Genomic DNA, 19,100 nt, shown 5'->3' on the forward strand with positions numbered 1-19,100 from the left:
GACTCCTACATGAGCGACAAGACCCAGAGCAAGAGAGGCATCCTGATCCTGAAGCACCCAATGCCACCAACTGGAAGGACATGGAGTAGGTCGGGCACCACAGCCACAATGCCTGTGAGGAGCAAGACCTCCCCAATCTACAGTCAGTGGTGAAGAGATGGCCCAGATCATGCTGGAGACCTTTAGCACCCCAGTCATGTATGTACATAAACCATCCAGGCTGCACTACCCCTGTGGCCTCTGTTTGTATCACTGGCATCATGACGGTTCGGGCTTCCCTTAGCTCTACTCCATCCTGCATCCAGACCTTGTTGCTTAGGACCTGACAGAAAGACTACCTCATAAAGATACTGACCCGGTGCAGCTACAGCTTCACCAACATGGCTGAGTGGAAAATTATGCATGACATCAAGGGACTGTGCTATATCACCCTGGACTTTGAACAGGAGACCACCTGCTGCTGAAACCTCTCGCCCAGCCATCACCATGGCAACCAGCAATTTGCAGTTGGGTGCATTCTTTCAGCCTTCCTTTCCAGGTATGGAATCCTGCGTCATTCACAAACTACCTTCAACTCCATCATGAAATGTAACATCACATACCCAAGTACCCTGATGCCAATACAGTGTTGCCGGGTAGCACCATCATCTGCCCAGGCATTTCCATCAGGTTGCAAAGGAAACCATTGCCATGGCTCCCAGCACAATGAAAATCAAGACCATGACTCTGCCTGAGCATGGGTCACGTGGATGGTGACTCCAACCCGAACCTGCTGGTCATCTTACAGCAAATGTGGATCAGCACCCAGGACGTACTACAAGCCTAGCCCTCTCTAAAACACTGCATATGCTTCCAGCTGGACTGTGAGGGAGCTGCTTTACAAATTTTCTTGGTGAAACCTAGCTTGAACAAGAAGACTAAATGTTGCCATGGTTTTTTACTATAATCATTACCTTTTAATTGTTGGGTTTGTTTTGGTTTGGTTTTGTTTGTTTGTTTTTTTTGTTTTGTTTTTTGGTGACTTTAACTTGAGACTGAAAAACTGTAACAGTGAAAGGGACAGAATTTGGTTGGAGTAAGCATTCTCAAAGTTCTGCAATGTGGCTGAGAGCATGTATCATATTGTTTTAAAAATAGTCATTCCAAGAATCCATGAGATAGATGCACGGCTACAAGAAGTCCCTGGCTGTCCCAAAAGCTGCCTCCTTGATAGCCACCTAGTCTACACTCTGAGTCCACACAGAGGAGGTGACCGTATTGTTTTTGTGTCAATTATATACTCAAAAGTTTTAAGTCTTTTCCTTAATTTTTAATAGCGTGTGTGTGTGTGTGTGTGTGTGTGTGTGTGTGTGTGTGTGTGTGTATCCACCCCAGCCTGAGATGTCTGAAGGCTTTTTGGTCTTCCTGAGAGAGGGTTGAGGTGTCAAGGGCTTGCCTGTGCATTGACTTGAGGGAGGTTCAATAAAAGCGTATACCTTACAAAAATTAAAATAATAAAGTAAGCTTATATTGTGGCTCACAGATGTAATCTTAGCACTCAGGGTTAAGGCAGGAGGATTGTTATGAGTTCAAGGCAAGCCTCGGTCCCAGAATAAGCTCCAAATCAGCCCACACTAGAAAGTAAGACTCTGTCTAAAACAACAGCTGTAAGAATAAAGGGCCAGTGGTAGAAGTCTCAGTAGGTGAAGGTGCTTGCCACACAGATCTGACCACTTGAGTTTAATCCCTGATAACACAAAGGACCAAGTCCCGTGAGTTGTCTTCCAACTCCACACGAATGCCATGGCACACATGAGCCTCCCTCCTCCTGCATACGCACAGTAATAAATACAAGCTCAAATTTTTAAAAATTGGCTTGTGATTTGCTGCAGCCTATTTGGCAGGGGACATGTGCATAGATAGATATGTGTGTGTGTGTTTGTATGAATAAAATACAAGGTTTATCCCAGTCTGGTCTTCCACTAGATCTTCCGAACTGCTTTCCTCTTATAAAGTGATGCAATATTTGATGAGTAAATAACACAGAGGGCAAGTCCACTCGAGGACAGCTGCCCCTCACAGGATGAGAATGCTATGTTCTCTTAGCATTCTAGGCTCCTATGAGGAAATCACTTTGGTTTCTTTGATGAACTTCTTCAGAAAACGCCAATAATGGAAAAATAGTCTCACTGGGGACTAGGAGATAAGAACAAGTTAATGTATGCAAGATGTAAATAGGTAAAGGCACAAATTACACTGTCTAGCACCCCGGGTTGTTTTGGGCCTTGACTAGACAGCGGTCCTCCTGCCTCCTCCAAGTGCTCCAGCAGGCTTCAAATCTTTAAATAAGATCGTCTGAGGAGAGTGAATGAACGTTTTGGCGAATAGCCATCTGTAATGCTGAAGAGCACAGTTCAGGCTCTAATCACGCATGACTGGAGCGCTCACTCTGCATCTAGAAAAAGCCCTCAAATTATGCAAAATAAGTTTATTGGGCCTCATTCCTCCAGATTGATACCAATTAACACAGCTCACCAAAGGCCAGCAAATGGCTACGGTCTGTGCTGCTACTCTAATACTCTTTCTTCTCAGGTGCATTCCTATGACTAGAGTCCAGTGACTTTTCCTCTGGGTTCTATGCTAACAAGTTTGGTTTTATGGGTTCCAGCCCTCACTTATAGATGGATGATCAACTTGTCACAATAGGGAACATCACAGCCCAACCTATAACCAAAAATGAGAATCCCAAGTTCAGAATCTAAGAGTAGATAAGACCAAGTCAAAAAGAAAATAAGAAAAAAAGGCCCAGAAAATTTAATAGCATGAACCCTATCTTTCTAGAAAGAAACACATTTGTGCACTTTATTGTGACTGCTGGGCTGCAGGTATGACACTGGTCTACATTAGTCCACCCATGCTGCTTAACAAAATACCACATACCGGAGGGCTGGAACAACCAAAAGTTATTTTCTTACAATTCTGAAGTGAAGATTTTCCATCATTAAAGTTCCAGAAAATTAAGCTCCTGCTAAGAGTTCTCTTTCTAATTTAGAGACCATACTTTTTCTCCACCTGGCATTCCTTGGAGCATATGCATGGGAAAGATGAGAAACTTGAGTTCCCTAATACCTTCTCTTACAGAGTGCTATGGTTTGAATGTAGTTTTTCCTTTGGCACTCATGCTGAAATTTAATTCCCATTATGAGCTATTAAAAAAAAATGGTTACAGTTGTTGGGCTCTTTGAGAAGCAATTAGGGCTCTGCCTTCAGGAATGTATCCATCCAGTAACTCCATTAATGGTTCATATTGATGTGGGTTACTTCTAGAATGTGTTGTCTATAAAGCCAGTTTAGTTAGGTCTTTCTCACACTTTCTGTTTCTCACTAAATGGTGCCTTATGCTGCCTCAGGACTCAACAAACAAGAAGGCCATCATTAAAATGTAGCTCCATCATGGAACCATAAGCCAAAATAAATCTCATTTCTTTATAACTTACTGTGCTGATTAGTTTTAGTTGTGAACTTGATACAGCCAAGAATCACCTGGGAAGACAGCCTTGCTTAGGAATTACCTAGATTAAGTTGGCCTGTGGGCTTGTCCTTGGAGGGTTGTCTTGAATGTTGATTGATGTAGGAAGACCCAGTTCATAGTGGGCAGCACCATTCCATAGGCAGAGGATCCTGAACGGCATAAAAGAGGAAAAAGCTAGCAAGAGCCAGCAAGGGTGTGTTTACTCTCCTTTTGCTCTCAACTGTAGACATAGCATGACTAGATGCTTGAGTTTATGCCTTGACTTTGACAGAATGATGAACTTGGAAATGTAAACCAAATAAACCCTTTCAATCCCTATGTTGCCCTTTGTCAGAGTATTTGTCATCGATATGAAGAAAGCTAGAGCACTTGCCATGTCTTAGATACTGTGTTTTCAGCAATAGAAAACAAAATGAGACATAAGGAAACTAATTCCATTAGACCAAGAGCTAACCTTATGACCTCATTGAACCATAATGACTTCCTTGCAGGCACCATCAGCAAATACAGTCATATGGAGGGTTAGGGCTTCAGCATATGGGTTTTTTGAGAAACACAGACATGCAGCCAGTGACAACTGTTTTCAGCTCGGGGAGAAGTTTGTGGAGTCCTTGCTGGCTGTAGCCTAAGTCATAGGGCCTCCCCAGCCACTTGCGTACTGCAGTGCGGCTTAGGGAAATGATGGATTTTGAGGTCAGCCTGCCCTAAAGAGGACAGGAAGCCCTGGCTTAATGAAGTGAGTAAAGCACTACACTGCTGACCAGGATGCAATAAATCACAGCAATTATCAAAAGCAGAAAGGCATGCCGGGCGTTAGTGCTTAAATGGACTCACCACCTGCCCTGCCCTGTCTTTATACGTGTGTGTGTGTGTGTGTGTGTGTGTGTGTTTATGCAGGTTGGCTCATTTAGACCTTCTGTGACACTGTAGCTGAGAACACAATTCGGGGACATCCAAATCCCTGCATTTAAACCTCAACTTGTGCGTGATTAATAGCATACTCTTTCTTGATTAAGTGTCTAGCCCTTTTGGAACCGATTTTTCTCACCTACTAAATGAAGATACACAGACAACTGTAAAACTCCAAAAACTTTTGCAAACATTTTTTTTTTTCACATCTGGCAGTGTATAAGACATAAACTATTTAGAAATTTTATCTACTTCCTGGTTCTTTTGTTGTTGTTTTGTTTGTCTGTCTGTTTGTTTGTTTTTTGAGACAGGGTTTCTCTATGTAGCTTTGGAGTCTTTCCTGGAACTCACTCTGTAGCCCAGACTGGCCTTGAACTCACAGAGATCTGCTTGCCTCTGCCTCCTGAGTGTTGGGATTACAGTTGTGCACCACCACCACCACCCGACATGGTAGAGTACTCTTATGTTTTACTGTAGAATGGTTTGAGACCTCGTTATAGGGCACTGTGATGTATCGAAACTCCTGCTCCTCAAGCGATAACAAAATACCTAGCCCCAAGGATTCCCAGACAGACATTTAAATTCACAAGTGTGAGAATTGTGTCAGTTAACTAGTGTATGTAAAACAATGCCCTGCAACAGTGGATAAGGGAGACACATGTCTCAATTCCTGGATTGCTCTTATCACTACTGTCATTCTGAAGATGAGAAAACTGAGACAAAGAGACTCCAAACAGTCTGTTTCAGCCACCAGCTGACAAGTAGCACCACGACCATGAGCTCCAAAGCCTTTGCCCTCAATCCCTGCTTTACCGTCTTCACAAATAATGAAGGTTCCATGTAAATAAAACAACCTGTCTACGAAAGCTTTTAAAAAATGATTTAGAACCTGGCATGGTGGTGCACACTTTAACCCCAGCACTCAGGAGGCAGGGAACTCTGTGAACTCGACAACAACCTGATCTATGTAACAATTCCTAGGCTAGCCAGGGAGGGCTACAGCGAGAGCCTGTTTCAAAGAAACAAAAGCAAAAATTATAATCAAATAGTTTTAGAATTTTTTTTCCCACACCAATTGGAAATACTATATGCCTGAATGGAAAACAGGCTGAACTTCAAGGGAAATTTAAAATGATCCCTGCCCCAGGAAAGGGGACCTGCCTGTGTGTTTTGCTTCATGATGGGCACCTCCATAGTCTTGTTCATCAGACCAGGAGTGCACAACTCATTCTGAAGGACTGAATTAGGCTGGAGCTCAGAGATGCTGGAGAGCCACGTTCTGCAGGGACAAGAAACTAATGCGATAAACATCAGTAGTTCCCAAGCAGGAGTAATTTGAGTCTCAGAGAATATTTGGCAAAATGTAGAGACAAATTTGGTTGATACAATTGGGGTATGAGTCAGAGTAAAACATGAGTCAGAGAAAAGAAACCCCAACAAGCACAATATGTTTATACATAGGAAAACAGAAGCCTAGCTAGATCAGCAGGAGCACACTGGAGAAGACAAAAATCAATTAAAAGGAAACGATTTTTGCATTTCAAATACCAATTAGGAGATATCTTGTTATCTAGTAGACAGAAGCTAAGAATGAAGAAAAACATCCTACAGTGAACAGGACACTCCTGGAAAAAATACATAAAAAGAACTAGATGACCCCAAATGTCAATAGTTACATGATTTTGAAACTGAACTAGACCCAGAACACAAAATCATTCAACATCAAAGAGACAGAGAGATGGACAAATCCCTCCTGTTGGTACTAGTGCCTCCCTGGGCCCCATTTTCATCTGCTCATGATGTCTACTGGCTCCTCCTGCCCTGTATTCCCTGAAATACTTTGATCCCCTTGTTCTTTATGTATGTGAACCATTCCACAGAACCTCCCTTCTGCCTAACACTGGTAATGAGTTGATGTGACTAAGTTGATCATCATGCTAAGATGCCTGGAGACAGGCTTAGGGGAGATGAGCTCAGATGGCGGGAAGAGCGAGTCAGTCTGAAGTCACAGCACCTGTAAATGCACATGGTTGAGAAAGTATACAGGGAGATGCAGAGAGAAAGATGGAGAACAATGAGCTGAAAGAAAACAAATCAGGGTGAAGAAGCCCCAGCAAGTTCAGTGTATTTGTGAGCAGGAAAAGGAGGAGCCTAACCAGACCCATACAGATGAACACCAGGAAGATCAAAATAATCTTGAAGGATGCAGCAAGATACACAGATTTGCACATAGGTGGGTATACTAACTGTGGTTCATTCTTTAAATATTAAAAGGAAAATCAAGAAAATGTACCACAGACTTGCCTACAGGACAACCTGACGGAAAGAGGAACCCTTAAGAATTAATTGCTACTTCTAACCAGGCATGGTAGAACATGCCTTTAATCTCAGCACTCAGGAAGCAGGGACATTTTCTTGATTGGTGATTGACATGGAAGGGCCCAGATCACTGTGAGTAGTGTCACCCTTGGACAGGTGGTCCTGGGTAGTTTGAAAAAGCTGGTTAGGCAAGCCATGTAAAGCCAGCTAGTGAGCAGCATTCTTGGATAGCCTCCGCTTCTTTGGTTCCTGCTTTCAGGTTCCGGTTCTAACTTCCCATCCTGATGGACTATAAGCTGTAAGATGAAAATCAAACAAACAAAGGAAACCACAACAACTTTCCTCCCAAAGTTTCTTTTGGTGACAGTGTGTTTATCACAGCAGTAAACAGCTAGTCCTAAACAAATGTACTTTATCCCTTTATGCTCAAACATTCAAATAACCTGACAAGTCAACAGTCATATGTCAGATGCAGGGTGAAGATGAAAAGGAGTTTGTACCACAAAGCACACACATGACAGGCCCTTTTGGAAGTGGTTTTGTCAAAGCAGCTATAACAACAGCACTGGTTCCTGCAAGGCCGAAGCTTCTGGTACAGCCTGAGATTAACCTGTCAAACTGTACAGCAAGGTAAACCTGACTCCAGCCACTGTCCTGGCTCCATTTCAGTTGGGCAAACTAATTAAGTGCATATCACACACTTTTCTTAAAGAACTACAAAACAATGACAGTTAATATTAAGTTTTTTGGCTATCCAACGTGAAAGTCTACCAGGATTATTAAGTAGAAGAAGTGTGTTAAGTTAAGCAATTAGATCCATCAGTCCAACAATCCAAAGGACATGAAGCCAGTTTTTACTAAAGACATGTCTTGTCTCATATATACTGTTGATAGAAGTATTAAATTGTTCAATTTTTGAAAGTTATTTGGTAGTGTTTATTGAAAACAATTAACTTCTAACACAGTGGTGCTCTTACATTTAGGAATTTGCCATACAGTAACCCTCCCTGCAAACACTCTGAAGTTTGTGCAGAAGTCCATCAGCATGACCTGACACTGAAAAGCACTGGACTAAGCTGCTATCAACAGAGAATTAGTGTGTGAGCTGTGATGGGTCCAACAGAGTGAACACACCCAAGCCTGCTTCCTCCTAATGCGCCACTGATAATAAAAATCTGAAAAGGACCTAAGCCACAGGATAAAGAAAACAGGAGGGAAGGTGACGGCAAATAAGAGATGTCAAACACATTTTGGAAGCTGGGAAGTGAGTGAACAGATGGTATCTGACTTAACAAAACAGGGACCACTGAGACCCAGAACACAAACCGAGCCACCTAACCCCCAGCTCCTGGCATCTGTCCCACAGAGTTACCCTCCTGTGTCAGGGCTCTAAACAAATGCACTTTAACATGCTCCCCACAAAACCCTTTTTAAGCTTTGAATTTTCTTTTCTCTGAGGCTGGCTTTGAATTCCAGATCCTCCTGCCTCTAATCCTGGGTGTTGGGATTTCCAAGTATCTGCTATCACACCTAGACCCGTTTCTATCTCTCTTTGAACAAACACTCAAATAGTAGCAGATAGGAGACAACGAGAAGTGATAAGTCACTCAAGTTTCAGATCCCCCCCACACACACACATACAAATCAGTAATGGAAGAACAGAGACTTTCTGAAGTGTAGTGAGTGTGGAATGGGCTAAGAATAGGCACAGTGGGATGTCCTATAAGTCCCAGCCCTTCCCCTTGATAATTTGTTTTCCCCTTTGGAAGAAAACTGATGCTGAGTGTGTTTATTCTGTAGAAATGCCACAGACTATCTTTGGAAGGAGCAGACTGCTGGGTGAGTTGGAAAAGGTGAAACACCAGACAGACCAAAGCAAGCGGGTTATCATGCTGAATTGTCAAGTTCCCCGTCCCTAAACCCGGCCACGTGTGACTCCAGCCAGGAGTCTAGCTGACAATCAAGGACCCAAATACGTGTGGTGACACTGCCCAAGCTGAGAGATAAGATCCTGACCCTTGGGAGCATTCTCCAGGAGCTGTGAGCAGTCGCTGTGTGGAAGGCTGCTTACTCAAAAAAATTGCCAACTCCCTTGCCTTCTAATAAGCTTGTCAGTGAGTCATTCTGAGATGAACAGACAGCCATAGGTCATCAAATAATTAAGAGCTTAATTATTAACAGTATTATGGATTATATTAATCATTAATATAAAATTGGAGAGATGAATCATGAAAGAAAAGAAGAGAACTCAGAGAAACCAAGATAATTCAGACCATGAAAGGGTAGGCAAGCATATGAGAGAAGAATTTGAAAACATCCTGTGTTAATAAATCCAACGAGGGGGGTGGCATGATGGCTTGGTGGTTAAGGGCATTTGTTGCTCTTGCAGAGGATCTGGGTTCAGTTCCCAGCACTTACACTATGGTCCTAACCATCCATAACTCTAGTTCTTAGGGATCCAACATGCTCTTCTGACCTCCATGGGCACCAGGCACATGCGTGGGTGCATATACATACATGCTGGAAAAACACATTTCCACATAAAGTAAAATAAATAAATCTAAACAGAAATTAGAAATAAATCCAAGGAGACAAATAGATGGTACATAAATGAGATAAGAGTAGAAACCTACAAATAAAGAGATATTGGGCCAGCCAGATGGCTTAGTAGTGAGGATCACATGCCACACAAGACTGAACGCCCAAGCTTAACTCCTCCAACCCATAGTGGCAAGAGAGAACCAACTACCTAATGTTGTCCTCTGACCACACACACACACACACACACACACACACACACACACACACAGGCATACACATGTACATACCCATATTATACACACATACATACATACACACACAGGTATACACATGCACATACCCATATTACACACACACATACACACACACACACACAGAGGCATATTACACAAACACATGCATGGATAATAAAATAAAAATTTGAAAATAAAGAAAAACATTTAAAAACTAAAAAAGAACCATATGAAAATGGAAATGTAAAACTTACTAGAATTGGAAGACAAGGTTGAAAAAATATCCCACAAAATACACAAGAGCACAAAGATATATGTGATATTATAAAGAATTAAAAAATTCATAATGAATTTGGGAAACTCAACCTCCAAGTCATACAATTCACAAAAAATGAGGAAGGAAACAATGAAAGAAATATAAAAACCCATCCTACATCTCAGGTCCAATAAAATTAATATAAAGACCCACAACCCCCTATTTCACACCGTTGACCAAAATCAACTAAATATGTAAAGCCAAAGCATGACAAATATACATAATGCAATGATGCTGCTTAGCCATGATTGGTTTTTTGGTTTGGTTTGGTTTGGTTTGGTTTGGGGTTTTTATTTGGCAATCTTAGTTACCTGTATCAACCATGGTCCAAAAACATTAACAGAAAATCCCAGAAATAGCCGGGCAGTGGTGGTACATACCTTTAATCCCAGCACTCAGGAAGCAGAAGCAGGCAGATCTCTGTTGAGTTTGAAGCCAGCCTGGTCTATAGAGTGAGTTCCAGGACAGCCAGGGCTACACAGAGAAACCCTGTTTGGGAAACAAATAAACAGATCCCAGAAATAAATACTTCATAAAGCTTAAGTTCCCATTTCTGCAATATGATATAAGTCCACACTGTTTTTCTTTGTCCCCACCCAGAATGAATCATTCCCCTACATGTGGCCTACCTACCCTGTGGCAATGTAGAAAGACTACATTCACACAGCTTTTCACTATAGTATATCATTAGAATTCTTCTGTTTTATTAAATTTGTTTGTATTGTTAACCTCTTATTTGTCTCACTTATAAATTAAATTTTCAGGTGTATGTGTAGAGGAGAAAGTATAAAGTACAGAGTTCGGCACTATTTACAGTTTTAGTTACCCAATAGGAGTCTTGGAAATATTCCCATGGGGGTGGGGGATTCCTGGATCTCTAGTGGTTAGAAGGAGTGAGAAAAATTCTAAAATAGGAATCAAAAAGTTCCAACCTTAAAGGTAACAACTGTTACATTTGACTACACTGAAGCCAATAACTATGTTCATCAAAGAGCATGTTTTTTTGAAACAAGGTCTCATATATCCCAGGCTGGTCTCAAACTTGCTATGGAGCTAAGGATCACCTGGAATTTATGATCTTCCTGCCTCCACTTATCAAGTGTAGTTGTTGAAGGCATGCACCACCGTGCTCTTAGGACTGGGGATCAAACCCAAGGTTTTGTGCAAGCTAGACAAGAACTCTATCAACTGAGCTATACTCCCAGGTCTTGAAGGATGTCAGAACTTAGCAAAGTGAAGACAGAGTGGGAGGATGTATCTGCAATATATGTACCAGCAAAAGACTTCTACCAAGAATATAGGAGGAACACCCAGTAAGCAGCACAAGATCTTGTGCATATCTAGCCACACCAAAAGAAACCAAGGAATCACAAGAAAGGGTTAACTACATGAGGACAGGCTTCATGAGATGACCTCACTTGTAATTACAGAAATATGTGCTGCAAATACAAGAAGAGACAGGCACCGTGGTGTGTGAGTGTAATCGCAGCACTAGGAGGCTAAGGAAGGATGGTTAGCAAGTTCAACTCAGTCCAGGTGCTTTAGCCAGGCCCTGCCTCTGAAATAAAATAATACAATACAATACAGAGAAGTCTATATCTTAATGTAAATAAACTGTGTTTGGACTACCTGCTGTAGTTAATAGTGAATCATTCTTGGTTCATCAAATCATAACAAACTCATCATACTAGTGTACAGTGTTAATAATAGAGGATAGTGTGGGTGACCAGAGGGAGTATATGGGAATCCTGCATCTTCTAACTGATAAGTGACTATGAGTGCCCAGCCCTATAGCACATCTTTATCAGCACCCCCACGCCAAAGCTCAGAGAACATTGAGGAAGAGAGGAGCGAGAACAAGGCCGAGGATGTGGAGAACTGCTTTGAATGCCACTTTCTTGACATGTCCTGGCTAGTGCACTTACCTGCATAAAAATATAAAGCCAACCAAAATTCCAGCACAGATGGAGGAGGAGCTCATGAGGCCCCACCCTTACCAAGGGGCTATTCTCATTGACAGCTGCTGAGGGAGGGAGCTTCATTCTTCTTTGGGGCTGCAGTTACTGGTAAGTTGCCCATGCTGCAGTGGCTGATCCACACCCATGCATATGGGCAACATTGATCAGACTCAATGGGTTGTTAAAAAGGAGAAGAAGGAAGAAGAGGAGGAAGAGGTGGCTGGGGTGAGAGGGAGCATGAAATTGGGAGGGGGATGTCTTGGACAGGATCCAGGGGGCAGTTGGAGGGGTGGTAAATGGAGGTGTGTATGATGATATCTCATTGTATATGTGTATCAAAGTCTCATAGAATAAAGCTGAAATTAAATAGTTTAAAAAATAAAAGTGTCCTTAACAGATAAAGTCTATTAATTAAATACATGATCACAATAGGACATTCTTCCTGGCCCAAAGATACACCAGATCGAGGAACAGTAATTTTGAAGAGTAGCAATAGCAAATGTTAGGAAAGGTGTGAAGGCAAAGGACTTTCATATGCCATTGGTGGAAGTGAAACCCTATGCAATTATTTTTGAAAACTTTACATGTCCATAAAAGTTATGATAGGCATTCCATATAACCTCTGCTATGCCAAGAGAAATGAATACGCAAATGCACCAAAGCACATGTGTGAGCAATGAGTGACAAAATCCTTGAAACTGCCAGTGTCATTAAATATCAGACATTCAAACAAGGGCCATTGCACAGAGGGGGAAACAGACAGACAGACAGACAGACAGATAGACACACACACAGAGAGAGACACACACACATACACATGCCTGTGCATCAGCAGCTCACCCAAAGTCACTCGAATGTTAGACTCTATGGGTGACTAGACACAGTGTCCCTACAACTACCACCAGTGTTGGAATTCACACAGAGCAGTTGTTCCCTCAGTTCCTCATAGAGAAACTGTGACTTACAACTAATTTCTTAACCGTATTCTTAAGATAGGTATAGTGACAAAGACATCGAGTTACAGAGAAAGCAGCACTATTTACTGGATGGCACATTGCTGCTTAAAGCTTTAATGATTTCCTCCTGCCTCAAGAAGAGAAGAGCACCTAACTTCCGTATGGTCAGAGTACCTTGAACGACCCGACTCCTTCAGGTCCTCAAACATCACCTCCTATCATTGCCCCTGTCTCAGTGAGATTTCCAGATATGCATTCCGTTCTCAGAAAATGCCAAACTCATTTCTGCCTCAGGCTCTCTCTCGTACTTGCTCTTCTCTGCTTATAGTGCTGTCTCCTTATCTTCACAGTGCCGGCGCTTTGTGCCAGTCAGGTCTCTGGTCACATGTCTCTTTCTGGGCCATTGAAGTGACTCAGTGGGTAAGGGAGACTGCTGAGCAAGCCGGGTGACCTGAGCTGATTCTCAGAACCCAGGTAAAGATGGAAACGGAGAACTGACTCCACAAAGTTGTCCTCTGACTTCCACATTTGAGCTGCGTTCTGCACACACATCATACACACAAACACACACAAGAACAGTAATAGTACTAATAAATTTTTAAAAAATTTAAGTGTCTTCCTGAGACTCCCCACATTTATATGACACCTCTGTTCCCAATCCCTAGTAACCCTGGATTCAATGAAGCTTTCACTCACTTCACCACACACCTGTCATGATGTATCTCATCCATTAATTTGTTTACTGTTAATCTTCAGACTGACGGTGGTAAACCGTAGAAGGAAGAAACTTCCTCCACAGGCATTAAAGGAAATAAGGAACATTTCCTTCACATATGACAAATCCTACTGAATTATATAACATATCAAAAGACTTATTGTTTGTGTGTAACTGGCTTCCATAGTTTCGCAATATTTTCACTATTTTTAAAATGTCCTGTTAAACTAATGAGCCTTTATCTAGCGTCATTATGTAAATACAGGCTTGTTTGATTTTGGAAAAGTTTAGAAAAAAGCAAAGAACAGAAGCAACTCCTCTGACAAAAGAGAAAACTCATGTCAGTCAATGTCATCTAACCCACAGTGGCCAGTCCAATCCCACCCCAAACTATAAAAGGTCTCTGCAACATCCACCCCTGCCCCGAGTGGCCTGCCACACTGCTCTCTTCAAGGCTTTTGGCCTGCTGTGTGGACACTCAGCTTGAAGGAAATGAAGCATGAAATGACTGCACATTGTGAGGTGGAGAGAAAAGGCCAGATCTAGTAAGGGCATGACTATGTGCATTCCTAAATTTACATAAACCAAAGGCACAGACCACTGGTCACAGGTAGTGATCTGAAGACAACCTTGGAGCCAGGTAGGTCAAGAGACACACAAGTGTGTTCCTTAACACACGATGAGGCTACATACATCCTAATAAACCCACAGATTTTGAAAATATCATGAAGTCAAGGGGCTGGAGGGGCAGTTCCATGGCTAAGCTTTTTCCCAGCATGCAAGAAGAGATACAAAGACAGGAAGGAAGATAAAGAAAAGGGAGATGGAGAGGGGATGATGGAGGGAGAGCAACGAATACCTCAAGCCAAAAATACCTCTGATATATCTAACCTATTAAACACCATAGCTTAACCTAGACTACCTCATACTCAGAGGTTTTAGCCTACCTCAGGTTGTTTAGTCTACAGCTGGGCAAAGTAATCTAGCAACAGGGTCTATTTCATAATCAAGTGTTCAATGTCTCCTGTGTACACACATGGGCATTGTGTGTGCTGGTAACACAGGAGGAACCCAGCACACTGTAGAGTATGAATTACTCTCCCTCATGATCATGTGACTGACTGGGAGCTGTGTCTCACTGCCACTGTCCAGCATAAGAGTGTCTTACTGAATATTGCTGTCCTGGAAAAAAAAAAAAAAGATTAAAATTCAAGATTTGAACTATATAGTTTCTACCAAATATATATCACTTTAATATTATTCCCAAGTTTAAAAGTCATCGTAAGTTGTCTTAGTTTACTCTATGTTGCTATGACAAAATACTCTGACAAAAGCCACTTGAGGGAGGAAGGGTCTAATTCAGCTCCTAGTTCCAGGTTACAGTCTGTCATAGTGGAGAGGGCCAAGCGCCAGGAGCTTGAAGGTGCTCATCACATTGTGTCTGCAGAAGAAGAAGGCAATGGCTGCAGGGTCGTGTCCAGCTCACTTCCGCTAGTCTTATTCAGTCTAGGAGTGCCTGCTTAGGGAATGGTGTCACCTAGAGTAGGTGGGTCTTCCCATCTTAGTTAACATAAGACAATCCCCCGCAGAAAAGTTGAGGGACCCATCTCCCAGGTGATTTTAGATTTTGTCAAGTGGACAATTAACACTAACCATAACGTAAGTCAAATGTCTTCATAAACGGAGGACCGGCTGTAATTGGTGAGCAAAAATCCACAGTAGGGTTGGCAAGGGTGCTACCAATGGAGTTGCTCAGGTACAAAATGACAAAAAGAGAGAGAGAGAGAGAGAGAGAGAGAGAGAGAAACTTGACCTCCCCGTTGTCATAGGATCTTCCAGTTCAACCCCCTCCCTGAAATCAGTCACCAGCTCTCACTTCTTCCCTTATCTCAACAAAGGCATCATGTGTCACGTGAGTCCTAACAGCCCAAGCTCAAGGAGCTTCAACAGTCTCTTTTCTACTGCTTCGTACTCTTGGTCCTCAGATGAATCCAGAGAGAGTTATATCCCAACAACAGAAACAAAAAGCAAACACACACTCCAGAAAAGGCCATTAAAGACTGGTTAAAATGGTAAATCTCCCCTAGTCACTTAACTAGTTAGAAAATAGTCCTTGACCAGTTGTGCCAGTTGCCTGGTACATCAAACTCCCTAGCAATAAAAAATAAAATAAAACAAAACTTTCTAACCCACCTGCTCAGCCTGCACATAAGCCCAATGTCCACAACAAAAACCAAATAATATTATGAGTGGGATAGTCTTTACTTTTTTTAAGGTAGTAATTAGCTCCATGAAAATATTTCCTGCACCTTTTTTCCCCTTTCGAATTGCTGTATCTTGGCTGCTTTTTAAGCTGAGATAAGCACTTGCTGTGGGCTCTAAAACTTACTGGAAAATTACAGAACACGAAGTTTCCCAGAACAGGAAGCACACTTCCTTTCCACTTATAGTCAGCTAAGGCGACCTGACAAAGCTCGGTAAGTGAACAAATGGGAAAGGAGAGGTCTGTGTGCTGAAGACAGAGAAGGGGTGGAGGTGTGCAAGGTGGCAGAGGCACAAGTATGAGGAGCTGATTTGCACATATCTACTGCTAGGAAACCCTGGTTCTGCTTCACTGCCCAGAGGAGCACGTGGCAGAAGGTCCCCAAGCCCTGAGGCTAGACTTGGCATACACAATGTCAAACTTAAATCAAATGCAGGTTGGCCATGTGAAAGGAGCATTGCCAGAGCAAAGGGGAATGACCATCAACCTGGGAAGGTACCAGCTTGACTCCCAATTCAGAACACTTTCCATTGCCATGTCATATATGCCTAAGGCAGGACAAAGAGAAAGTAGGGTAAAAAGACAATAACAATAAGCTGTGTGCACACAGCTCCACATAAACTGGTAAACTGTCACTGTTTGTAGGAAATACTTAAGAGAATCTATTTATTTACTTACCTATATACAAGTATGCATGTTTAAGTATAGTTAATTTAAATATTATAACTTCACATGCATTACAATGGTTATTGTAAGAGCAAAAGAAAACAATGTGTTGGCAAGGATGTAAAGGAAGGGAATTCTGGTGCCTTTCTGGTAATACTGTAAAATGATGTAGCCTATGTGGGAAATGCTATGATACATCCTCAAGATGTTACAGGAATTACCAGAGAATCCAGCAATTTTCCTCCAATAATTAGAAGCAGGCACTCAAATTGTTATATATACACCCATGTTCACCGCTGCTCTATTTATAATCACCCAAGAATGGAAGTAACCCCATCCAAATGTCTATTGCCAGGTGAATGGATAAATAGAATGTGTTCCGTACTCATGTAGTAGTGTTCAGCTTTAAGAACAAGAAAATTCTGACATATGCTACTAAACAAACTAAGTATAGAGGCATAATGCTAAGTGGAAAAGGCTGTTAAGAGTCCAGTGATGTGGTGTGGTTAGAACAGTCAAAATCATATGTTCAGGAAGTAAAATGGAGGTTGCTAACATCTGTAGAGATAGGAGAATGGTGTTAGTGGGTGGAGTTTCCTTTTGAAAAGATAAAAAGGGTCTAGAGACGGATGCTGATAAGGGATATGCAACAGTGTGGATCTATTCTTGACATAATAAGAAAATGATACTTGGTCCCTGCCCTGGTTTCCTGGCACACAACTCCTAAAACACTCGAAATGTTAAGAAAACATAAAGATCTTGGAAACCATAAGAGTCTTCTTGCATGCTAATGAGGTGACTGCTGGTTGGGGACTCCTGGAGGGTCTCCAAATGGAACTGACTGCCAGATGAATTATCCATGTGATTGGAGGGTTGGAATGTGTGTTGATACCCCACCCCTAACCTTGGAAAGAGAGGGTCTGGACCATGACTTAATGACCAGAGACAAATGGTTTAATCTACCATGCCTAAGTGATCACGCCTCCATAAAATCTTAGAAAGACAGGCTTCAGACAGTGTCTGGAGGAAGAAACACAAAAATGCATCCACATGCCAGTAGAGTGGTGCAACCCCAAATCTCCCCGGGGAGGCTCCTCCTCTGACCTCACCCTACCCTGTCTTTTCAACTGCCTGCTGGTGTTTAGCCTTGAATGTATCCTTTGGAGTAAACTCTTTACATAGTCAAGTAAATCATATTCCTAAATTATGTGAGCTGTTCTAGCACATAAGCAAAGGTGAGAACCTTTGGCCCCCCCATCCCCTCCGACTTTCAGCCAGACTGCTCAAAGTGTAGATGAAAAGCTGAACTTGCTATCAGCAATCCTTGTGTAACAGTTTCCTCTGAGTTCAAAACTTCCACCTTGGAGGGAAACTGAAGATACCAGATGTTACAGAGGAAGAGAAAAAACAGGATGTTCTAATAGAAGGTGAAATAGTCCATCCTACAGGGAAGCTTATTAAGCTCTGGAAGTAACCAATTCAAAGTCTTCAGGAAGTCCCTGAAACTGACCAGGTTCACTAGGCTTCTTCTTCCTATATATAAACTGCATGTATAAACTGTAGAGACTGTTGACAGACCCTCTCAGATAAGCTGAGCTGCCTAGAAGAGGCTCAGACCAGTGGAGTCACCTGAAAGAAACAGAAGATCAACCAAACTACCTGGGGGAAAAAAAACAGACCAGCAGAGCTGGCTGGAAGAGACTCAGACCAACTGAACTACCTGCAAAGGACGCTTCAACCTGTTGAGCACCCTGCAGGTTGTGCAGTGTGCTCCAAGTTTCCAGCTTTTATGAACTGTTAACTCACACTGGGGTGGGCTTTTGGTAATGTAACTGTCTAGTCACTTCTAGAACTCCCTCCCCCCAAAATAAAACCTCATTGGTTCACCAACGGGACTATGGTGGTCTCTGTACGTTGGTTTGTTGTGGGTTTCCTCTCTGGCGTGAGTAGACTTTTGTTCACATCTCCCAAGGAACAGTGTCACACAGCAGCACTGGATGTGTAGAAATCTGTGGGGCTGAGCACTTGTTCTATGGGTACCTTACTATGTCTAGGTAGATAAAGTCAGAGCTAAGTTAATTGTAGGATCCCCAGTAGGCAGGTACAGGGAACTGGGGCATTCCTTAGGGTGGAAAATTCCAGAAATCTGGTATAATAATTGAAGTCTGAGAGTAGAATACAGAGGAAAATAATTTTTATTTTTCCTATTTGGTATTCTATACCACACTAACTTCCCACTTAAAATGGTTAGTGGAAATTTTGTCATGCATATTTTACACTGATTTTAAAAAACTACAATCTTCTCATGCTTAATTTTTCCTTTTTATTTAATATAATATTGTGGATATATTTCCATGTTAATAATGTATTCTCTCTGGTCATCTTCATAGTTGCAAACTATTTAATTTCCTTATTAATGAACAGGCAGACTGCCTATGACATGAAAAGGATACTATATGAATCATTCGTGTGACATGTGAGGACATAATTCCTGACACACCACGCTACATCTTTAATAGCCTTCCCTTGAACTCATTATGGTCATTCACAGATGTTCGAAAACTCTGACACTGAAATAAGAAAACACTGTTTTTCCTCACTGTTAACAAATATTAACTACTTGCATGTGTGGCATCTTAATGATTAATAGCAAATGTAATGATTAATGCTGAACAGTAAATATTTATAAAGTGCTGGGACACCTCGAAACTTA

At 42.0% G+C, this 19,100-nt stretch overlaps 1 protein-coding gene across 2 annotated transcripts in view; it reads right to left on the minus strand.

The window, feature by feature from the left end:
- The window catches only part of Slc16a12 (solute carrier family 16 member 12), a 79,168-nt gene that overhangs the window by 38,574 nt on the left and 21,494 nt on the right, over positions 1 to 19,100 (minus strand). Inside the window, exon 1 of one of the 2 annotated variants that reach the window (XM_037206488.1) lies at positions 3,552 to 4,127. The exons of the other annotated variant lie outside the window; for it this stretch is intronic. The gene's annotated coding sequence lies outside the window, so the exon portion shown is untranslated. Of the gene's footprint in view, positions 1 to 3,551; positions 4,128 to 19,100 lie in introns of those variants that run through there. 2 annotated transcript variants of the gene reach the window in all.

The sequence above is a fragment of the Peromyscus leucopus genome, chromosome 1, assembly GCF_004664715.2.
Source record: "Peromyscus leucopus breed LL Stock chromosome 1, UCI_PerLeu_2.1, whole genome shotgun sequence".
NCBI lineage: Eukaryota > Metazoa > Chordata > Mammalia > Rodentia > Cricetidae > Peromyscus > Peromyscus leucopus.